The sequence below is a fragment of the Mirounga angustirostris genome, unplaced genomic scaffold (assembly GCF_029215605.1).
Source record: "Mirounga angustirostris isolate CCGP_5_RB_7025 unplaced genomic scaffold, mMirAng1.0.hap1 SCAF_3, whole genome shotgun sequence".
Lineage (NCBI taxonomy): Eukaryota > Metazoa > Chordata > Mammalia > Carnivora > Phocidae > Mirounga > Mirounga angustirostris.
In genome coordinates this window covers 158,560,577-158,585,974 of record NW_026991711.1, presented here as the reverse complement: position 1 = coordinate 158,585,974, position 25,398 = coordinate 158,560,577, and the positions used below count along the sequence as shown (strand labels likewise).

The 25,398-nt window shown below is 37.3% G+C and overlaps 1 protein-coding gene and 1 pseudogene across 3 annotated transcripts in view; one reads left to right on the top strand and one right to left on the bottom strand.

Annotated features, from left to right (window-relative positions):
* Positions 1-25,398, bottom strand: part of PLCL1 (phospholipase C like 1 (inactive)) — a 365,254-nt gene that overhangs the window by 213,352 nt on the left and 126,504 nt on the right. The gene's annotated exons all lie outside the window — the stretch shown is intronic.
* Positions 719-2,796, top strand: LOC123838525 (small ribosomal subunit protein eS25-like; annotated as a pseudogene).

Sequence of the window (25,398 nt, the reverse complement as noted above, 5' to 3'; positions counted from 1 at the left end):
TTACATTTAAAAAAATTCCTCACTAAAAGTTACCACATTTTAGTCAACTTAATCATTATAGTGTCCATTACCTAACTTGGTTGGCTTTCTGAGTGATATACCCAAGTTGCTTTGATTTATTTTCATTAAGCAGAAAAACACAGTAAGCCTAATGCAAAATTATATTGCAAAACTCATGCTTGACATTTGAAACTATACCACCTTGGAAGTATTTAGCTCTTTTTTAGACCTGAATACTACTTTGTTGAATATACATCTTTCATAGAAAAGGAGGTGTGTTTCTTATGAATTTTCAGAGAAAAAATTTAGAGAAAGATAAGAAATATGCTTTAATTTACAGTTAAGAAATACAACCAATAGGACAGTGGTGTCCAAACCTGGTCACATATTTAAGTTACCAAGGAGCTTTTAGAAACTAACAATAGCCCATCCCACACAGATCAAATCAAACCTCTGAGGGTGATGCCTAAGTACTGGTGTTTTTTACTTTTTTTAAGCTACTCAAAGCCAGGTTAGAGAATCCTACAAAGGATACTGACTGTCAAATTTGGCTGCATATTGGAACCACTTGGGGGCAGGGGTTAAAAACAATGATTCTTTGGTCTTGTTATGAGCTGAATTGTGTCCCTTCAAAATTCATATGTTGAAGTCCCATACCTAGTACCTCAGAATCTGACTGTACTTGGAGATGGGTTCTTTAAAGAGGTAAAATGACGTCATGGGGATGAGCTCTAATCCTTATAAAAATAGGGAAGGAAGTGAAGAAGAGGAGATTAGGATACAGACAGGTACAGAGGGAAGACCTGTGAAGGAACAGGAAGGAAAGGACTACCATCTACAAGCCAAGAAGAGAGGCCTCAGAAGAAACCAACCCTCAGACACCTTGATCTCTGACTTCTGATCTCCAGAATCATGAGAAGATAAATCATAGAAAATAAACAAATAATTGTGAGCCACCTAGACGGTGATGCTTTGTTATGGCAGTCCTAGTGAACTCATACAGGGCCCATCCCCAGAATTCTGATTTCATAGGCATGGATATAGCCAGGGATCAGCGCCCAGGGTTAAGGCCATAGCTTTAGGCATCCTGAAGTCTGACTCACCTGTTCTCTACTTGATGGTAACTTGAGAGAGCAGCCACTTACACTTTGTAACACTTCTCTACTAGAGCTATTTAGTGACTACAACCAAGAAATGGAATTGAAAATTAAGTTTTTAATTTTATTGAGGACTTTGCTCCATGCAGTTAAGAACTCCCACAAGAGAGACTCTCTTTCTCACCTCTGTTTCCAACACCATCAGCAGAAGGTGAATACTTTTTCCTCATGGTGATATATTTGTTTCCTATCATCCACAGATATACTTTTCAAATATTCTTATTTCTATTTATCTTTTCACTCTTAATACTGCCATACTCTAAATAATTGAAAACATTACATAATTATTTCAAAATATGAATTTTTATAGGTGCAATGTTAATTTGGAGTGCAATAGTTATACGTTTTCTTTCCCCTAAGAGTGGTCTCACAGCTTCTGAGTCACACAAACCTCAGATCCAATCAGTTCAGCCATCAAATAGCTGTGTAACCTTCAGGAAGTTATATAAATGCTCCAAGCTCCTGGGCAGTCTCCCTAAAAGAACAAGGTTATGTGCTCCCCTGGCCCTCTCCCTCCTACCTGCTGCTGGAAGACAGTAACAAGTGGAGTCTGGGGCCCAAAATAGTGGGGGGGGGGGGGGGAGGGATGGGGTGACTGGGTGATAGACACTGGGGAGGGTATGTGCTCTGGTAAGCGCTGTGAATTGTGCAAGACTGTTGAATCTCAGATCTGTACCTCTGAAACAAATAATGCAATATATGTTAAGAAAAAAAAAAAAGAAGAAGAAGGTAGCGGGAGGGGAAGAATGAAGCGGGGGAAATCGGAGGGGTGGACGAACCATGAGAGACGATGGACTCTGAAAAACAAACTGAGGGTTCTAGAGGGGAGGAGGGTGGGAGGATGGGTTAGCCTGGTGGTGGGTATTGAGGAGGGCACATTCTGCATGGAGCACTGGGTGTTATGCACAAACAATGAATCATGGAACACTTCATCTAGAACTAATGATGTAATGTATGGGGATTAACATAAGAATAAAAAAAATAAATAAAAAAAACCAAAAAACAAAAAACCATATTTTGACAATAGTAGAACAGACCATTAGCTGAAAACTCCCACCTAGATTAAATATTACTTGAGAGAGAATTAAATGTCTACCTTGGTTGAAACACTCTATTTTGGGGATACCATATTACAGTGGTGTGGCTTATCCCAGTTCTAACCATTGTGTGGAGAAGAGTTTGAAGAAAGAAAAACATGGAAGTTAGCTTTCTTTTTGTCTGACATCTTAGTGGGTGACTTCACAGTGCCACCCAAGGACGACAACAAGAAGAAAGATGCCAGAAAGTCAGCCAAAAAAGACAAAGACCCAGTGAATAAATATGGGACAAGACCAAAAAGAAGAAGTCCAAAGATAAAGTTCAGGACAAGCTCAATAACCTGGTCTTGTTTAACAAACCAACACATGACAAACTCGATAAGGAAACTCCCAACGATAAGCTTATAACCGTAGCTGTTGTTTCTGAGAGACTAAAGATTCAAGGTCCCCTGGCCAGGGCAGCCCTTCAGGTGCTCCTTAGTAAAGGACTTATTAAACTGGTTTTAAAGCACAGAGCTGAAGTAATTTATACCAGAAACACCAAGGGTGGAGATGCCCCAGCTGCCAATGAAGAGGCACCAACTGCACATTTTGAAAAATAAAACTTCATTAAACTAAAAAAAATAAGTTAAACATGGAAGTTATAAAATCAGTTAGGAGGTTACTACAGAAGCCCAGGCTCAGGAGCTGTTGGCTTGGAGGTGGGGTTGGGAAGTTGGTGGAGTAAAGGTACACTTTGGGTGATGGGTTAAATAGGTGATGGGATTAAGGAGTGCACTTGTGATGAGCACCAGATGTTGTACAGAAATGTTGAATCACTTTATTGTACACCTGAAACTAATATTACACTGCATGTTAACTAACTGGACTTTAAATAAAACCTTTTTTTTAAAAAGGTACACTTTGGAAGTGCAATCAAGGTGAATTGATAATGCACTAAATGTGGAGGGAGTCATCAAAGATGGCTCCCAAGGTTCTAAGAAGATAGAGACATTATTTACTTATGAAGACCAGAAGAGAAGCATATTTCTAGGGGAAGATCAAGAAATTTAAACATGTAAAATTTGAGATACCTGTGAGACATAAACATGGAGCTGTCACATCAGAGTTGAAGGGGTGAGTTTGAAATTCAGACAAGTTTGTTCCAGAGGTAATTTGAAAGTAACTTCTCTATTCATCATCAGCCTTGGAATCATTGCCCAACTCATCCCCAGTACAAACTGCAAAACAAGCACAGTCATCCAAATACCATCCTAAATTCTTAGGGAACAGCATGGGGCACTACATCAATCATTCCTCTACAAGGAAAATCATAATTCTTTTGACTTTTCTATTGGTTTTATTTTATTGCCTTTTCCCTTTGGAGTTAATTGACTTTAATAAATTCTTTAATCCTTATATCAAACATTGATTTCTATTTAATCTTTCGTTGTAACTGTGTATATTTTATGTGTGTTTTCAAAATTCTATGTCTAAAGTTTATTTCTAACATGTCTTTATCCAAACAACCTCTGCAATATTTAGCTGCCAAAATGGCAGAGAACATCATAGGGTGTTTGTTGACCACAATCTATAAAAGGAGCTAGTAAAGAAGGTAAGACAAGGAGAGAAAAGGGCTTTATAAAATTTTATCCAAAGGTCAGAATTTTAACTTATACCTCTCTTATAAACTACTCTTTCAAAATATATCAATCATTTCAATAGTGTTTTTGAATATAAGAAAGAGAGAGAGAAACTTCTGACTTGATTTCTGTGGTTATGGAAAAGGCGTTGTGGATGCGCTGCCTTCACAAAGTCAGAAGCATGAACAGTAATCTTCTTGGCTCTAAAGAACACTCCCCAGCTGCACATTTATAGACTTCCATGAACTCACTGAAAGTGGGTTCAGGGATCCATTAGGCATTTTATCTTATTATCCCTTGCTAACATTACTTTTAAAAGAGCCAAAGAAAGAAATCCTTTGGAAGACCACATCCTGTCCATTTATATCCTGGAAGGGATCCTAACAAAAAACCACCTGCTGGCAAGCCAAACCACTTATCTTGAGATAAGAGAAGGAACCATAAACACATCCATTTTAAAGTATTCATCTTTTAACTATAGGCCACTAATATTGAATGACAGCTGCCATAAACTCTAATTGGCTAAGGAGCATTAGAGCCAAAATACTCTCATATTTGCCTTACAGATTTCTGGAAGCATGTCACAGCAAGTATCCTTGCAGCTATAACCATTTTAACCCAGCTTACTCTTCCAGGAAGTTTATTTTAGACTCTGAAATTTAAATACTGTACTCAAAAAAAAAAGCATAAAGACTTTACAAAATCATTATATAATGCAGGTTACGGGACAATGTATAAAATAAAGAAAAACTGAACCTTCCTCCTACACCTAGATTTTAAGCCATTCAGCAGGCCCAGTTCCATTGGTTTCCATCAATCATTATCCATGACGATAACAAACCAGAACAAATAGGCAATCCACCAACTACCCTCATTTTGCCCAAACATCAGAGCCTTTTCCTAACCAATCTACCTAAAGATTTGCAATTAATCTTTTTATTCTCCTTCCTACCAGCTATGGAGGAATTAATATATAAAAAGGACACAGAGATCACATGAGAGGCAAAAATAAAAGGAGGAGAAAAAGAGGGCAACTTAGATAATTCTCCAACTGGATAATGAGCTCCTGAATAATTGAGAATCAGCTAAGAAATGGTGCCCACCCCATTCACTGAATTTTTTAAAAGTTCTCTTTTAAGTCAAGGGCAAGCACTTTAAAGAGCTAGTAACTGTTTCACTCGTAAGTGCTTTGTTCCTAGGAGCAGGTACTTTAAAATATTTTCTTTATTAATTTTTCACTTTTTATAGATTGATCCTAAGCCTCACCAAAGGAGAAGGAGAAAACAAAACAAAACTAGCAGATCTGAGCAAATCAGGATACCTTCCCTAGTAGTTGGGACTTTCCTTTCTTTTAATACAGCAAAATGCTTAAAATGCTGTCTTCTATCTCTTCACCATTCCGAACCCCATCTCCTCACCCCACTTTTAATATTAACTCAAGGCCACAGTCTCTATGCCTCACTCCAAATCCCTGCAGTGCCTGGAACAGTGTCTTTTTTTTTTTTTTCGTGGAACAGTGTCTTAATCGTAGTAGGTGACTAAGGAATAGTTCTTGAATTAAACTATATTAGAAACACCTTTCTGTTACACACATACACACACACTAGTGAGTTATCAAGAAAGCCAAAGTATCTAGAAAGGGAGAATAACTGTGCCTGGTGTGGCAGAGAGATGTCTCAAGATAACATTTCCTAAACCATCACAGGCTAAAGAAAATACCCAAGTTCTCAGCACAACCCCCTTCCACAGGACCAGAGCACTGAAACTAGCCACATCTCATCAGATTGTGACTCTGTGTAATGAGTTACTGTTGAAGGGCCCTGCAGTCAATATGAGTAGCAATGGTCAAAGAGAGAAAGTATGGGGAGGCTCCTAGAAGCCTAAAACAAAGAAACTTGGAAATATTTTGGATCCTTTAGTCAAACATGTCTTACTCATTCACCATTCAAGAGAATTTATTCTAAAATAGCCCAGTTTTGCTCCATGAAGGGTGTTTAACAGTCTGGCCCTAAACAAAATTGGGAATATACATGTAAAGTGACCTACCCGAGCCCTGTAGTTTCAGTAACTTCTCCGAACATCTTTAATTTCTCCATTTCCCCTGCCTTGTTAAACTGACCTTGTAGTAATAGAAACATTCAACAAAGAATTTTACCATAGTCGTTTATACTTCACAGTGGCTTTAAACATGGGAATAAAGGGCTCTGTCCCATGGTAAAAAGATCGGTTGATGAGTTGGTTGGTTTGTTAGTTGGTAGGTAGGTTAGTTGGAGAAGGGCAAGAAGTCCATTCTAATACTCCTGAAATCATACTCTATAAGGCCATCTCTAAACAGCAAGACAAACTTCACCAGGACCATTTGTGTAAAGGTACTGGTAGCTTCTGACATGAAAGGAAAAAAAAAAAATGGGTGGAATTTGGGTGGAGAGATTAGTAACGTCATTTGGGACCAGCCTTATAAGCTGCTGAGCCTTATAAGCAACAGCTGAGCCCCCTGTAATTCTAGTCCAGGTTAATGACTTTATCCTCTTTTAAAAAATAAAATATCCTCTGAGTAGTATAAATTACAGCAACTATTCCAGAATGCTGCTCTGCAGTGAGTGGGGCAACAGGGAAGAATAGAATGAAAATGACTTCCACAGGCCTGATCTAAACACTGTTATAGGGACAATGAGAGCCTGGGCTTGGCTGCCGGCAATAGACACTGCCTAGTCTGTAACTTCCCTTCTGAGACACCACCCACTTTCATTTACCTGTCAAGGTGGCTCTTATTTTCAATACAGTCAGAATCTATCCATGTGAAATTTAAGAGAGCAAGCACAGAATGTGACTTAGCCCTAACCCCTCACTTACCTTCCCTGCCAATCTCCAGCCAACCTGTCCCTCATAACCCTGATGTCCATAACATCTGCTCTCTCAGACCTTTGATACGGAATAAAGCGTGAATATCATAAAGAGTAATTTTCTACATTATTCAGCAGACTATCGCTATAGAAAAGGAGATAATAGAAGATAAAATAAACCAAATAAACCCTTTCCAGATAGAATAAAAAAACTTTGAAAAACTTTGAAAGACTTCACCCATCCTTCTCCTTATGTAAGAATTTCTGTGAGTTACAAATGCAATTAATAAAACTGCAAACGCCCCTCAAGATGTGTCCGGGTAGTGCAAAAATGGTTCTCTAAAAATTATGGAGGCAGATGACCTACTAGATTACAGAATTCAGAAATTTCAATGTCCATACTTTAGCTCAGCAGGCCTGGCCACTGATACAAACAGCTATTTGATACAAATTGATAAACTACAGATCTAGAACATTCATCACTTTTCTTAAGCTTGCAAGGAGATGAAAAGTATCAAAGCATAAAGCATAGTAGGAAAAGAAAGTCTCTTTACACAATAAACTATTAGGAAGAAAAATAAAAGACTCAGTTATTTCATTTTATTTTTAATCCCTTAATTTTTCACACAAAGTCATTAAATGTAAAAGAATCCAAACACATCTTTTTCCCAAGATACTGTACTAAATGGCTCAACTGCGGTTTAGTTTAGTCACAGAGTTTTCATGTGTTCGATTTTGTGAAGAACACATCTGTTGGAGTCGTGTTTCTAACAACCCAAATTGTATGCTTTTTTGAACAAAGTAGTAATTGAAGATTCTCATTGACTGATTATTTTCAAAATCATCTCTTTAAAATGGGAGGTTGGGATATGTGGTAAGTCATATGCTAAAAGGCCACTATCTTCTCTTTATAAAGGCGTGATCTAGTTATAAAAACCCAAGTGGCACATATTCCTTTTCAGACTACTTTCAATTACTTTTACTGCTTTTACCTAAAGCAGCAGTAATGAATTTTTCTTTATTCCAGAAGTTCTATGACTAGTAGTCATTTGCACAAATTACTGCACACTCTTCCATGCAGATTCACCCCCTGGGGATGACTTCCTCTTCTCTCTTACTCAATGAGACATGTTTATTACAGGACAAAAATAGCAACAAAATAACTTCAGGCAATAAGTTTGATTCAGTAAATGGACTGGCATTAGGTATATTGTTTCCTCTTTTCTCCATTATTCTGTAGCCTCACATGATTGACTAGAGAAAGGATGAAAGATGATACAAATCAAAGAATGAGAAACAAAGATGGAAAAAGCACACGGAAAAAGTACTCTGTACCATTTATTTTGCTAGTTACCTAGGCACTGTTTTGACCTTTTCCAGTTTTTTGTGAGAATTTCCATCTGCCCAGAATCCAAATGCATAGCTTTCCCATCCTCTACTCCAGAATCAAAATGTATAAAATGTGCAGCCTCTGATTATTCCTATAAAATATCCTTCAATCACTCACATCCCTTCTACCTAAACTTCTGAAGCTCCTGAAAGCTGACAAGATTAAGAGAAGGAATTTTTGCTGAAGAGTCACTGTGAGTCACAGAAATGGCCCAGGCCACTCCTGCTAGTCTGCTAATAACAGAGGTGCATCATTTCCAAGTGAAAAACGGGGGCCTTCCTGGCCACAGAACCAAGAGTGAAAGAGGGGACATCTCCATCCACTGTAGAGGAACATACTGCCTCATCACCTGGAAGTGAGGCTGTGTCCCCTTGGAGTGCTCATAAGACCACTAATACAAATGTATAAAACTAAAAGGAGGGAAGTATGTATAATAAATGTCACTCTGGCACAAATGAAGCCAGAAAATGACTGACCTAGAAACTTTTCCTTTGTTTATTCATGAATCTAATTTTAAAACTAACAATTAAGATGAAGAATAAACATTAGCGATTACAGTATCTCATTTAGTTACTTGACACATGCCCATGCTACAATGTTCTCATTCCAGAAAAGTTAAAATTAAAGAAAAGCATTAAGAAAAAACATCACCAAAGGGAAAAGATATCATCTAAATATATTAAGACAGGGGCACCTGGGTGGCTCAGTTGATAGGCGTCTGCCTTCGGCTCAGGTCATGATCCCAGGGTCCTGGGATCGAGCCATGCATCAGGCTCCCTGCTCCGCGGGAAGCCTGCTTCTCCCTCTCCCACTTCCCCTGCTTGTGTTCCCTCTCTCGTTGTGTCTCTCTCTGACATATAAATAAATAAATAAAATCTTTAAATATATTAAGACATGACTATGGACATGCTGGTATATTTTTCTCCAGATATTTTTCTAGGTATATTTATTTTTATGTTATTGTGCCCAGATGTGTACATAATTGTGGATCCTTTATTTCATTTACTGTTGTAACATCTAAGCTATTAACAACTCTTTATAAATATCATGTTCATGAATGAATTTAATCTTGAAATTAAGCAAAAGTAGAGACAGTGACTCATCAGTGATTTAACACACATGCAAAAAAAGAAAGTTCAAAGATATATTTCCATCATTAACACTTTATCGTATTGTGTCCATAAATAGTTTTCAAACTGTAGGATCTAGTATAATTTAAGAAAGAAAAAGAGAGTTCCCTATCAGTGCTTAACAACTTTCAAAAAATAATCCATTTCAGAAATCTTCAGAGCTAAAAACCATACCAGTGACAACAATGTTAGCCTGGATCCACTCAGAACATCTTAAGTATTTATCTAAAACATATCTCAAGCATCAGCTAGTATCTATCTCGCTTCTTTAAAAATCTAACGGGGTCAAGAGAATTTTTGTATCAGAAACTGCCTGGAAACTCCTAACACCTCTTTACAGTTAAGGCTTAATACCAAATAAACAACATTTACTTGCTTAATGTCATTGAGTACAGAGCCAGGGAGATTTAACCTTGACAGTTAAGCCATTTGTGCTGAATGATAATGTAAATTAGAAAAAATTGCTTGTTCAAAATGAACTAATACATCATTCAGCATATTTACTGAACAATGCTAAAGGAAAAACTGACACTTGTATGAAAGAAAGGTTCTGAATCTGTATAGCTGAAATATATGCACATAATAACTAGATGCAGATACAGACCAATACACCAATTCAAAAAAATCTCATACCATCAATTGGTATGAATGACCTTTGGTTCCAAATTTAAGCTTAATAGTCTGTGCATTTCTCAAAAAAATAGGTCCTTTTATGTGTTTTTCCTAAAAGAGAAAAAAACTACACCTTATTTGTTTATTAATTTTCATAATAGCTTGCCATAACTTCACTAATGCTGATTATAAGTATTGGTTTGGGTTACTATTCCCGACAAACTGCACAACCTTAAAATTTTCCATAATACACACAGATGTTGGTACTCAAACTATTTTGTCTTAGAAACAGAACTATACGACCTATGTCCTGGGAAAAACATTAATATTTCACCCACACACATTTGAATCAGAAGTCTGACACATGAAGAAAGATGTCTACTGAGAATCCTCCCCTCAAATAGTCCTTCCAAATGAGCCAGAGAAGTTTCTAAATCTAGAAACAGTATAGCTGTTTCTCCAGAATTTTTGTAAAGACACTCTCCAAGTTGACTTACATACTATTTGGATGTTTGCCTTAAAAAAGGTAATTTTGTTCATTACAATGCTCCTCTTGGCCTTCTACCTTTCTTCTTTGTATTATCAGCATTAGCAAAAGGCAGAAGGTTACCCTCAGAATGAGAGTGCCAGACATACCAGCAAATTAATATTGAAATCTCAAAGACAAGAGACACACAGGAGAAAATGAATACACTGGGGAGGGGCTAACTGCCACTGGCAGCACCAAGATGAGTTTAGGTGATAAATGGAGTCAGAATTAAATAACATTGAATTATACAGGCAGAAAGCCATTCCCCTTTTGGTTCATTGTCAATCCTGATTACATCATGGAGAACATCTAAGTTTGGTGCCAGTTTTTAACACCACTCTAACAGTAGCTGTGATAGATTAAAGATGATTTGCCATTTTTTGCCTTGAATCTGGACTGGCCTTAGTGACTCCTTAACCAACAGAAAGTGACGAAGGTGTTATGGGACTTCAGAGACTAGGTCATAAGAAGCCCCAGAGTGTTCACCTAGACCTCTTTGGACACTTACTCTTGGAACCCAGCTGCCATGTGTGAGAAGGACACACCACATAAAGAAGCAATGGATAAGTGTTGCAGTAAACAGTCCCAGAAGAAGTCTCAGGAAACAGGTAACATCTATCGCCCAGCTGAATGAGAGAGCCATTATGACATCCAGCCCAATCAGCTGCTGATTGAAGCTGCATGAGAGACCACTAAAAGAGAACAATCAGATGACCCAAGTCAATCCACAAAACCACGAGTGGTAGTAATAAAATGTTACTTTAAGCCATTAAATTTGGGGTGGTTTGTTTTGCAGTAACTGATACCCAGAATACTTCCTGTTCTCCTTTTTCAATGAAAAGAGAATAAACTCAGGTTTAGCAACTGCCACAGGCCAATAGTAGAAAATATAAAAAGACCGTTTTCTTTTTATCTCATTTACATTTATGGTAATTGATAGTGAGGTTTTTTTTATGGTAATGATTAGAAAGAGAAACTTCATATGAATATATTTAGGTTAGACAAATTTTTAAGATATCAAGTTACTTATAATTTGAGTTTGAAAGCTTATAACAAAATATGTGATTGGGAATGGCTGACATTTGGCAAACATTACACAGAGATGAAGAATGTTAACATGGGAGGGTCCTAAAAGAAGAAACTAGGATCAGAAAACAGAAATCTGTTATTTTGTTTAGGAAAGGTAAAATAGCAGTGCAAGTTCCAGAAGTGGGTTCAGCCTATGCCTGACATGTTCTGAATCTCCCTATTCAGATGCCACCACTTATTCCTGAGTTTTTATTGCAGGATCGAGGGCAACTCTGACCTCTCCCACACGGGTTGTTTGGGGGCTCCATAGCATTGCTGCCCTGATACTGTTTAGTCTATGTAAGGTTTTAGAAGTTAAAAAAAAAAATCACAAAATGCCCATGGAAGTTTGACAAGTTATTTGCTGACATGTTGTGAACAGGAAGTTCACACATGTTGTAAAGCAGCAAAAAAGGACCCATAAAGATGAAAGAGAAAACAGGATTCATGAAGATGAGAGAACAAGCAAAGGCAAACCAAGAGCTGTAACAGGCAGACAACACAGTTTGAATACAATGAAAGACGACCTTCAAAATAAGATTGACTTTGATTCAGAACATGTTTGGGATACAGAAGGAAAGAAGATGGATGTGCTATGAAAGAAACAACTTTAAATATTATACTTAAGAGCCTTTGAGACTGAGCAGAAAAATCAGATCATTGGTTAGAAGATAAATCAAAATGAGGAGAGACTAATGGCAAAGGTGTGGGAAAGGTTCGGCAGGAGGTTTTGCAGGCACAGAGGAGGTCTCAGAGAGTGGATGAGTGAGAGAATGAATGACAGAGTGAAGGAGTGAATGGAAAAAATGGTAACTTCAGTAGAACTAGTAGAACTAGTAGACCATTACCATTAGTGATGGATGTCCTTGGGCTTTTGTAGTTACCAAAAGAGCCAATGATTTCCTCTATAAAAAATACACACTTGAAGAGTGCCTGGGTGGCTCAGTCAGTTAAGGGTCTGCTTTTGGCTCAAGTCATGGTCTCAGGGTCCTGGGATGGAGCCCTGAGTCAGACTCCCTGCTCAAAGGGGAATCTGCTTCTCCCTCTCCCTCTCCTCCACCTCCACCCCCGCTCATGCGTGCTCTTTCTCTCAAATAAATAAATAAAATCTTTAAAAAAATACATACTTGAAAGATGTGGGTACAGACTCTCCTTGGCTGTGAGCAGCTATAACACATCAGCCTTGCATTCTCAATGTCATATTTACAATTTGACATAATTATAAATCAACCCACTGCAGAACTTAAGGTCCATTCCCAAATACTGGAAACTGAAAATTTAAATCTGGGAAAGCCAAGAGTCTACTGTATTCACTTGGGAAGAAGTTTCTTCCCAGAAGCTATACACTGATGACTGATTAAGCAATCCACTGGCTAGAACTTAGCTACCCCACCCAAAATTCAAGCTAACTAATTTTTTTTATCCAACTGATTTTTAAAACTTCCCCCAACATACTTGTATAGCATATAAACAAATCCTTCACAACTCTGAAAAATTTATTTTATATTTTTTACTTTATCATTCAAATATTTGCAGATTTTTTTCTAAGTGCTTAAATGTTTTCAGTGTGAGAAACTGCATGTGTTGTTCATAATTTCCTAGCCAGTACATTCATAAATTCATTTTTTATGAATTATTCAGATTATTAAGAATTACATCACTATTCACAAAGTCTATCAAGAAAAATCAAGATGGATTCTTAATCTTTATATTTAGAAGCCGCTTTTCCACCTAAAAAATAGCTGTTTTATGCTACATCTCAGGATGGCCTACAGCTGTAATTTATTCAACAAATTGGTAGGAAAACCAGAGCTAGAAATTTATATTCCCTTCACTTTATTCTATGTTCAATTCTAGATCGTCCCCAATTATTATGGAAACCCTAAATGTTTAATCTGTAAGTGCTCAGAATTTTCAGTCAACCACTTAGGTCCTCAGAATATGAATATTTTTCTACTTATGACCCACAAAATGAGAAGCATATTTGACTGAGCTGCCGCCTACCCCATGGTGACAGTCAGATCAGCATAGTACTTGACAGTGTGGCTCTGGAATCAGTCTCAGCTCTCTGGGTCCTGCAGTAAACAGCGCAAGCCCTCTGTGCTTCAGTTTCCTTGTCTGTAAAGTGTTGACAATGCTCATGGGTTTGTTGGGAGAACTAAAGTGACGTGTGTCACATATTTCATATAACGCATGGCTGAGTAAGTACTATATACATTTTAGCTGCTACTCTTATTGTTGTTGTTATTAGAATTTACCAAGACCAAAATCAAATCTATAAGGTGAATTTTTCAGAGCTCCCTTCCTGTCAATACCAATGAAGATTCACCTGAAAAGATCTTTGTAATATAACTGCTTTCAATTCCCAGCAATTAAGAATTTATCCATCATCTTGCACTTGATATCTCTATCAGTGCCCAGAATTCTGTATAGAGGGTGCTTTCCTTAAACAACACAGCCCAAATGCAAAGAGAAAAAATTACAGAAACATAAAATATAGAGATAATAATGCAAGATTGCATAACTCTTAAATTATAAAATAACAACTTCAACATCTGTAGAAATTCTAAGATCAGTGTTGACCAGAGAAGTCAGTTGATATTTTGGAAAAGATACACAATTTCTATTAGACCTTAACTTCCAAGAAGTGCATTTCATGTGGAGAAACAGTATTATCAAAAAGTGGAAACAAGAGTGGAGCATGCATAAAAATTAAGTGACAAAAATGGAGAGATCTTGGTTGGTAAGTACAGGTATGTTTCTCCAAGCATAAGAGAAAGGAATATTTGTTTGTTTATTTATTAAAATTCTACTTATATTTTTCTTTTCAACTTCTACCTGTTTAAATTGCTTTTATTAGAAGCTTACATCTGTAAGAATTAAATATGAGTACCTTTTCTCCATGCCAATATTGATAATCAAGGCCATTCTTACCACATCTAAAAGCTTTTTGCCCCCCGAATTTTGAAAAGGACCCCAATTACTAAAGGTGCCTCTTGTTTTTTGTATTTCATAGGTTCCATGCTATTATAACACTCAACAAAAGTTAGATGCCTAACATAATCTGAGTGTCCCCCTAAAATTCATATGTGGAAACCTAATACCCAATGTGATGATATTTGTAGGGTGTGCCTTCAGGATTCATTTAAGTCATGAGGGCAAAGTCCTCATGAATGGGATTATTCCCCTATAAAAAGGGGCCCCAAAGAGCTCCCTCACTCCTTTGCCCTGTGACGTTATAGTAAGAAGACAGCTTTCTATAAACCAGGAAGCTGCCTTTCACCAGGCATCAAATCTACCCACACCTTGATCTTGGATTTCCTAGCTTCCAGAACTGTGAGAAGTAAATTACTGTTGTTTGTAAGCCACCTAGTTTATGGTATTCTCTTATAGCCACCCAAATGGACTAAGACACTTGCTATTGTTCAATATAAACCAACTTTTCAGAAGAAATATAATCACTAGATACCAAAAACATATATATACCTTCAATTTCATTTCTATATCCTTTTTCATTAGGCTGGGAAATTAAACTGCTCATAAATCAAAACACAAAGGGCTTACATGCTTTAGTTTGCAATGAACATTAAATTGGCTTGCAAATAATGTTGGATATTCTTCCATTTTTGGAAAATGGCTGCAAGAAATTTATAGAAAATATGCCAACTCATTCCACTCTTAAAGATATATATTCTTCTAGAGAGCACAAGACAATAGCAGGTGTATCTTTTTATACCATATTTTGTCCATAATAACTGCAATAATTTGAATAAGCATGACCTATGTGAGCAGCCTTAGATACTTTATCATGTTTTATTGTATATTTATTCTATTTTATAATCATTTCATTAATTTCAATTACTTCACTTAGCAGAAATGTTACAAGAAAGTGAAGCAGTCATTTGGTTAATAATTTTTCAAAAGATAAGGATACTACTTCAGGAGCTAGAAAAAGAATAATAATTTCCAATTCCAAGAAAGAAATCTCAGTCTTCCTCAGGTGCTCTGTCCTGTCTGTAACTGATGTAGCACCTCATACTAAAGTGTGGTATCCAATTTCCTCATGTTTCACAAACCATTCAACATAAAAAGCACTAGCAGGAAAGATGATACCAGTGAGCCTCCCAGGGAGCATTATGAGACAGTCAGTGGAAAAGTTGTCTCTACAACACTACCCCATAGGAATAGCTGTACTATTCTCAACAACATTGTACTTAATATATTACATTCAGTAGTATAATTTGAGAGACCAATAACAAATTTTGAGTTACAGAACCAAAAATACCAAAGGATAAACAAGAACCCAGTTGTTATTAACTTTGTGTCAAAGGATAGCATATATTAAATTAATCATCACAATGATCTTACATCATAGACATTATTATCCTCATTTTACACATGAGAAAATTAAAACATAGAGAGGTTAAGCTAGTAAATGGTGTGGCCAAGATTCAAACCTAAGCAATCTAACTTAAAAACTTGTAATTTTCTTCTAGTGACTTAACATAATGACAGTTCTTTTCTCATTCATGCTATAGTCTAATACAGGTCATCAAGGAGGCTCTGCTCTTCACAATCACTCAGAGAATTAGGCATACAGAAGGTACAAAGAGGGGCGCCTGAGTGGCTCAGTTAATTAAGTGTCTGACTCTTGATTTTTGGCTCACGTCATAATCTCATTGTTCATGAGATAGAGCCCTAAGTCAGGCTCAGCACGGGGTGTAGAGCCTGCTTAAGATTCTCTCTCTCCTTCTCCCTCTGCCCCTCCCACCCCCGTATGCACTCTCTCTCTTAAAAAAAAAAAAAAAAAGAATACAGAAAATGAGACATATTTCCTCACTAATGAAAGCAGGAAAAGGAAATGTACAAATCTTACACCAGCTCTTAAAACTTCCTCCAGGAAGGAACGTAAATCATTTCCTCTCTCATTTCATTGGTCATCACAAGTCATGTGGCTATGCCAAACTTCAAAAGAGATGGGAAATTTAATCTGACCATGTGCCAAAAAGGCAGAGAGCCAAAATATTTTGGAACAGAACTAATGACAACCATAAAGGGAGTCAATGAACAAAGGTCTCAAAGACAAAGGGAACAACATTAGAATTGGCAAGAAGGTGGAACCTCCAAGAATAACCTCAATATTTTTGAGTTATGTTGAAATACCATTATGGCAAATGGTATATAGGATAAATGTACCATAGGGGGGAAAAACTGTGTTTCAGTAGAAAACTATGTATTGTCTAGAAAATACCCCTCTGGGTTATCTGATGCTGATTTTAGGGATGTTATTTTACAGTTCTATAAATTGCAGATAACTGCAATGCAAAACAATTCTTGTCTATAGACTTGTAAATTCTGTGTTTCCAGTAGAGGTTAAACTGACTTATCTCGGAGTGCCTGGGTGGCTCAGTAGGTTAAGTGCTGGACTCATGATTTCGGCCCAGGTCATGATCCCATGGGTGGGGGGACTGAGCCCCCCCTGGGGCTCTGCACTCAGTGGGGAGTCTGCCTGGGATTTTCTCTGTTCCTCTCCCTTTGCCCCTCCCCCCACTTGCTCTCTTTCTCTTTCTCTCTCTCTAAAAATAAACAAATAAATCTTTTTTTTTTTAATTGACTCATCTATCTCATGGTGAAAAAAGCTAGTTTTGCCTCTATTTGCACACTTGTTTCAATATTCTTGATCTATAAATGTGTCTGATGTTTAGATTCTCCTGTAAATTGTTATAGCATCTTCCTGGTTCCTTCATAATCAGTTAAACAAAATTTTCAACACTCTCATTTTTATTTCTGCATAAAAGTCATGATTTTACCTTTTAAAATTCTTTTAACTAAACCAATTATTTTTATAATAAACCTTAATTTTCAAAACTATTTTATAGAAAAATTATGAAGATAGTACAGTGTTCCCATATACCCCACATTCAATTTCCCCTATTAATATCTTACATTAGAATGGTACATTTTTTTATAGTTAATGACTCATTAATGATACATTATTATTATTAACTAAAGTCCATACTTCATTCATACTTCTTTGTTTTTACTTAATGCCTCTTTTCTGTTCCAGGATCCCATCTAGAATACTACATTACATTTAATATCATGTCTCCTTAGGTTCTTCTTGGCCATGATACTTTCTCAGACATCCTTGTTTATGATGGCATTGATAGTTTTGAGGAGTATTAGTCAAGTGTTTTGTAAATTGTCCTTTGATTGGGATTTGTCTAATGTTTTTCTCATGATCAGACTAGAGTTATAGGTATTGAGGAGGAAGATTACAGAGGTAAAGTACCATTTTTATCACATCATATAAAAAATGCATACATACTACCAAATCACTTGGCTAATATTCTCCAGGTCTCTCCACTGTAAAGTCACTTTTACCCTCCTTTCCATACTGTTCTCTTAATATCAGTATGAACTCATAGACATTGAAATTATGGATTATAACCCTATACTACTTTATTTTATTTTGTTACTCAAATAGTTCCAGTTAGACACTTGGGAGTCTTTCAGTTGGCTCCTGTGTCCCTTTGATACAACCCATCATTGTGGGCTTGTTTTTGTTGTTGTTTTGGGATTTTTTTTTTTTTTGCCATTTGTTTTTGTTACTGTCATTTTGTTTTGTTTTTGAGCACTTCCTTACTTTCTGGCACTACAAGATGCTTACAGGCCCCATTTGTATACATCCTGCCCAGTTCTGGAATCAGCCATCTCTCTAAGGAAACCTGGTTCCTTTTATTAGAGAATGGTATTAGAAACCAAGATCTGGCACTAGGTATGCTTGTTCCTACCAGAGTGTCATTATTTCTAGGTACTCTCAGCTCTCAGAGTAAGGAGATACATGTGCAAAAACTAGCCCACATGAATATATACATATCTATAAATATTACTATATGTATCCTCTTTATCTACACTAAGCTAAGCATGAGGTCATACTGATGTCTCCAGCTTTCATCCATTAGCACATGAATAATTCTAGCCTCCTCTCCTGGCTTATTTGTAAACTCCCACTCCAACAATGAGAAACCTGGCTTCCACCATCTACAACTCATTTACTTAATTGTTCAATTCCAGTATACATACATAACAGTATCAGAATTGTTCTCCCATATCCCCATGAAAAACAACTTTTTTCAACTCTAGTACAGTGCTTATGCACAGTTTCTTTTGTCTTACACACACATTTCCAAAGTTACTTAGGTCAGCACCCTTTTCCATCACTGCCTTCAGTGAAGCTGTTTTATACATTTTTAATACAGTTAGACTGTTTTGTCACAATCTGCATTCAATCCTAGGATCCCCTGACCTCCTAAATGATTTTTTTTTTCACATATTAAGATTCACTCTTTGCGCTATAAAGTTCTAGAGGTTTTAACAAATGCATAGTATCATGTATCCACAATTACAGTACCACACAAAATAGTTTCACCAGCCTAAAAAAATCCCTGTGCTTCACCTATTCAATCCTGAGCCCCTCCCTGCTGGAAACCACAGATAGTTTTACTGTCACTATAGTGTTACCTTTTCCAGAATGTTAGAAATATATAGTATGTATATTGGAATCATACAGTATGTAGCCTTTTACCTAGCAATATGTATTAAGGATTAATCTATGTCTTTTTGTGGCTTGATGGCTCATTTTTTTATCATTGAATAATATTTCATTGTATAGATATACCACAGTTTATCCATTCACCAACTGGAGGATGTCTTGGTTGACTCCAGTTTTTGGTGATTATTATTAAAACTACCATAAACATGTGAATGTTACCATAAACATTCACATGCAGGTCTTTACATAGATGTAAGTTTTCAAATCAGTTTGGTAAATGCCCAGGAGTGCAGTTGCTGGATTAGATGATAAGACTATTTTCGAAGACACTGCCATACTGTCTCCCATCAATGATGAATGAGAGTTAGTGCTGTTCCACATCCTTGCCAGCAATTAGTATTGTCAGGTTTTTTGGGGATTTTTGCCATTCTAAAAATGTGTAGTGGTATCATACTATTGTTTTAACTTGCAATTCCCTTATGACAAATGATTTTGAGCATCTTCTCATATGCTAATTTGTCATCTGTATAACTTCTTTAGTGAAGTATCTGTTCAGCGATAACTTTTTAGCATAAATTAATTTCCTAGGCACTGGGTATCAGAGTCCACCCTCAATTTTCCCTTCACTCTAGTTGTGGGCAGTATCTAATATGCAATTTGAATTGGACTTCACTCCGACATTGTTAACTATTACTTCATCCTGTTTAAGCTGCTTCAGCTGGTGATGATGATAATGATGATGTTAATATGTTTTGAATGCTAGTTCTGTGCCAGATACTCTGAGTACAGTGCATGGATTATTTCATTTATTCTTCACAACAACCCTAAATGGTAGGTAATACCAGTATCCCTGTCCCATAAATTAGGAAACTGGGGCTTAAGGAACATTAAAAAACTTGCCCACATTTATAGTTCATAAGCAAGTGAGCCACTATTTGAATCCAGGGAGGTTGGGTCCAAAGCCTGTGATCTTAACCACTACGGAATATTCACGCTGCCTAGAAACTAAAGGCTAAAAAGCTAGAAATAATTTCTATTTGTTCCCAGTTCTTAAAATATTTCATTAGAGATACTAAATCAGTTACTTTTGAAAACTATTTTTAAAATCATCACTACCTGTGAAACAGGAGTGAAACAACCATTCATCTCCACAACTGATGAATAGTCAAAATAATGTATCTTAATGCTGGAAATATACTGCTACTGAGTGAGGTACAGAGATGCCTCAAAGATGTCGTGCTTAGCACAAAAGCAGGTTTCAGCATTTCCAAATTGCAGCACTTATATAACCCCAAGCAGCACAGACCTATGCCTCAAGGTTCCTCAGCTACAGCAACTAAAGTTGCTATATTGTTTGATACTAATTTAGCCATTTCTCCATTGTCCTCTGAAAAATCGTATGCCGATTCTAAAAATTACAGCAACCAAGATACCTCAGGAACTGTCAACTGGTAAAAGAATGACCCCTCAATACCTCCCAGCCTCCCCACCATCAAGCCCCTCTAGCCATGTGAGTTGGAGCTTTGAGCTAAAGGGGAAATCACCCCCTTATCAGACACAAGGAAGGTGTCTGCACTTCATGGCAGTGAATGCTGTTGGGCTGGAAATCAATACTAGGCTGTCTGAAATCCTCACCGAAGATTAGCCAGCCACTTCTATGAAAGTAGCCCATGCTGGTAAGAAGAAAGATGCTCTACCCACCTCTACTTAGCTCTTCAGCACCACTCAACTGGGCACTTCATATCCTGCCATCACCAAGACTTTTTTTTCTTTTTAATCTCCTTCTAGAAAGTAAAATTTTGAGTTTAGGCAAAAGCTTCCCTGTATCCACAGAGTTCCTGGAAAGAGCGTCTTCTGGCTATTTCTCCTCTTTATTTCACACTTGACACTTAAAATCCTTCCTGAACTCATTTTCCATTAAAATATGGTCAGGAAGTAAGATTCAGACATCTTGGCTTTCTGTAAAATGGGACCATATACATACAAATCCTGCTACTTTATATTACATTGTTGAAGCTGCCGTGACTTTTTTTACTGGATGGTCCTTAAGATCAGCTTTAATCATGTGAATCATTATTGTTTCCAAACATTAAAAAAAAAAAAGTTAGCAGATTAGATCCAAGTTTATTAATCACTTCAATCTCATTAAGAAGATGGGATTGTTCCTACCTGAGCTACAAGCTAAGGAGTGCAGCCAAAACAAGAATCTCTGGAACTCTAAATGGTATTTTGGTTCCTTGGGAAGAGTTCCATGTCCCAACAATGTTTTAAACAAATGCTCCTTTATCCAACTCTTACTTCCAACAAAATGAGTCATGTTCCAGGTTACTTTAAGAGGAAACAACAAGCTCTGCTCAGCCACTGTGTTGCTCCTCCCAGATACTACATTAGGGCCTATTGTTCATTTATAACAAGTTGCGTCTACCTGGGGCGCCTGAGTGACTCAGTCAGTTGAGCATCTGACTTTGGCTCAGGTCATGATCTCGGGGTCCTGGGATTGAGCCCCCATCAGGCTCCCGGCTCAGCGGGGAGTCTGCTTGTCCCTCTCCCTCTCCCTCTGCCCCTCCCCTCACTCAAGCTCTCTCTGCCTCTCTCTCTCTCTCTCTCAAATAAATAAATAAAATCTTTAAAAATAAATAAATAACAAGTGGTGCTGCCTGGAAATGTGCAGCAACTGCCTTACATCATGACCTTATCTATACCAGTAAAAATGGGCTGAAAGCAAGAACTGCCCCTTTCATCTCTATCCCCTGCACAGAGTAGGTACTCAATAAATATTTATTGAACTAAGTGACTTAATAAGTCACCCTGACATATACAGGGTTCTTATTTGATAAATCTGTTTCACAATATCTCTTTCATGTGCTGAGGACCTGTCAACATAAAAATATAATACAACCTCAAATAGGACCTATGAATTTGCACAAAAATATAAACCAGATATTTATTTTATTCACTTTTCCCTTTTTCTTTATACCTCATTTCACAAGGGTTGTAAATTACTCTCAAATGCTTCAACATTATGAATGTACAAACTAAAGCTAAAGTGTTTCAGTTACCTTAATCAGGGACACATACTCCTGGGAATGTTAGCTAACATTTAATCAGAAAGGCCACACAATCAATGGCTACCACAAATACTTCCAATCTCGGGGCACCTGGATGGCTCAGTCGTTAAGCGTCTGCCTTCAGCTCAGGTCATGACCCCAGGATCCTGGGATGGAGCCCCGCATCGGGGTCCCTGCTCAGCAGGAAGCCTGCTTCTCCCTCTCCCACTCCCCCTGCTTGTGTTCCCTCTCTTGCTATGTCTCTGTCTGTCAAATAGATAAATAAAATCTTCTAAAAAATAAAAAAACAAATTTAAAAAAATACTTCCAATCTCTTTATATCTTCCAATCTCTTTATATCTAGTCATAACTAGAGGGTTTACTAATTAGCATAATGAATGTTAGAAATGAGTGTTCGTAAGTAAAAAAAAAAAAAAGGCTTATTATTTAGTGTAATGGGTGTTAAAAATGGAATGTCATTGGCAAAATTCATGACATTCAAGTTATATGAATGGGTTAAAAAATATTAAGAGACACTCTGCACCCCTGCATGGAAAGGGCATAGGAACCTGGAACTCTTCACCTCCACCCTTCAAGGTGGCATTGAAGGCTGATCCCTAAACAATCCTGTGTCCAGCCATAAGTTTGGAGGATTATGGGAAGGAGTTATCTGAATCCTGCCCCTAGAATATTGTCTTTTTTGCCTTAGGTAAAGCTGTCATGCAATATGTGGACAAAGCATTTCTTCCCTGATTACTTGCAACTCCATCAATAAGTTGAACAAATTGCATAATAAATGTTTATCTAAAACTTGTCTCTGTGTATGATGGAATTTGGTCAAGTCTTACTTTCATTGTAACCTGGTAAGGGAGTGTTGTGGAGAAGTTAACCTGTGCCTGTCCCTAACTACTGTAGCTGCTATCTATCAAAAAGAACCTGGTAGTCCTCCATAACACACTGACTTAGGTCAGTTTGCAACACCCCTCTAAACCAGTTGCTGTTCGTTGCTGCTTTTATTTCATTTGCATTTTATGCTAAGAAAGCTTTAACTATGAAGCAGTCTTTTCTACAGCTGAGTATCATTGATGGAGAACATAATTAGCAACCACATTAGGGTATGGGACTTCAACTTGGCAAAGTGGCACTGAGAGTACCAAATATGATTAACAGATACATGAAAACCTTCCCAGTCTTCACATAGGCATTTTTTCCCTAGTAACCAAAAGTTACCTTTGCCTCCAGAAGGAAAGAGTGAGGAAGACCATAAAGTCACACCACAGGGAAAGCTGTTCACTTCCTACCCTTTATGCTAAAGTACATTGTTTTAGCTTTGCTCCCAACATTCCACTTCAATGTATTTAAGCTTACATTGTTGAAGTCAAAGGACCTTTCCCAAACCAAAATCTGAAGGTCCAGGGAAAAAGAGAAAGGTTTTAATATTCCTTGTCTAGTCAGAAAACCAAATTGATTGCTCACAGACAGTAGCTTCTTCAATATCACTTCATGTGATAGCAAGGGAATGAATATAGCTTCAACATTCCCTGTAGCAGTGTCCAATAGTGCGACTCACATTTATTTCCAATGAGGCCCCTGAAGGCTCTTGTAGTAGGAAATAACCCTGGAGCTGTTAGGATGTATAAAGTCGTAACACCTCCCTCCATTTTCTTCAAAAGCATAACTTTCCAGAGATTGCTATGCATGCAAGGAATGCATTCTAGGGGAGTCTGGAATGCTTCTCTGTGTATCCTGGCAGGGACTCAGGGCCAGCAGATACTGGAGCCTGAGACATAGGCACAGGCAGGGTTACAGGTCATTGAGCAAGGTTTTACTGAAAATTATTCTTGTTCCAATCAATATTATATTCTAAAAGTGTTCAGATACCAGACTCAGGATATTTGGCATTCCACACAAATTAAGTAGAATGCTAGAGAAAGAAGAAGGGGGAAAGGGGCATGATTAACAGTATCAGGAACTCCCAGATTTCGCCTACCTAATACTCATGATACCTGCAAGCACTGGATGATCTTCAAAAGGCAAATAAAATATATTGCGTCATACAGTTCCAAATTGTATGTAAGCTTGAGTAAGTTTAAGAAAATTTACTCTAAGAAAACCTGATTTTTTTCCATTCTTGACAAAAATTTGATTTTTGTATATTCCCTCAGAAGTTTGTCTTTTCCAAATTGCTAAACTATTATTAATAAGATCAGTGAATCAATATCACAAATATGTGTTCTCGGGACTTTCAAATAAGGTGCATTGTACCCAAGACACCAACATCTTGGATTATGATTTATTTTACAATGTGTGCAAGCTTAGTTTGTTTTAAATGAACACCATGTCCATTAATTTTACATCAAAATGTAGAGCTTTTATTTCTTGACAGTCTTTATTCTAACCTCTCTCTTACAAGTTTGCAGACCAACAATGAAGACACAAAGTTGCTGGACATAGAAGTAAATACCAAATGTAATACATACTACATTGAACACAAAGCTATTTACTTTCCTAGTAATTTATTGCAGGATATTTGACTTGGCAGAAAAGATTTAGAAATTAACTCTGAATTAAGCTGGAATTCAAGTTTAAGAGAATTTAAGGGGATTTTTCCAGGTTGCTGGGAAGAAAGAAATGTGGTTCAATATCTAAGGCCTATTGAAAAAAAGAGATGAAGACTCACTCCATTTCCAAGTAATTGCCACCAAGTAGAGAAGAGACAGACTTGCAGTGAGAAACAGAATAAAAGAAGTTATGAAGTAAGATTATTAACAAAAACAAAAGAATGAAAGGGCAAGACAAGGAATAGTGGTGGGTGGTGGAGTAGAGGGAGGGCTTGGGAAAAGCCTTTGGAGGAGGGAATAAGAAACGGAGGTGACATCTGTTGAGAGCCTTCTAAGTGCTGGCTGCCCAAGTAAGATGGGCAAGATGGTCCGCTTAAATCTTGTAACAGCCCTCTGAGTATGATACAGTTTTACACAGAATGAAGTGGGGGTTACAGAATCTAAATGCTTGGATGCCTTTGGTTAGAGATCATGCAGCTAGGGAAGAACACAACAGGGCAGAACCTGAATGTGAATGGTTCCAAGGTTCATATTCTTTTGACTAGAAACACTTGCTTTCCTGAGAAGATTTACTAACCACTTTATATTTTTTAACCCACCTAACCTCATTTAATCCTCACCTAAAACCCTGTGCAATAAGCATTGTTAAGCCCCTTTTACAGAGGAGGAAAACAAGTCCAAAGAAGCAAATTAACTTGACCAAAGCCCTATACTTTGAGTAAGGACCAAGATTCAAACACAGGTCTGTTTCACTTTGACTTGAAGATGAGCCCGAAGGCTGGTAGAACAACAGTAGGTGGAGCTGGAAGGAAAGGTATAAAGAGAGCCCCCTTCTCATTGCCCCCTC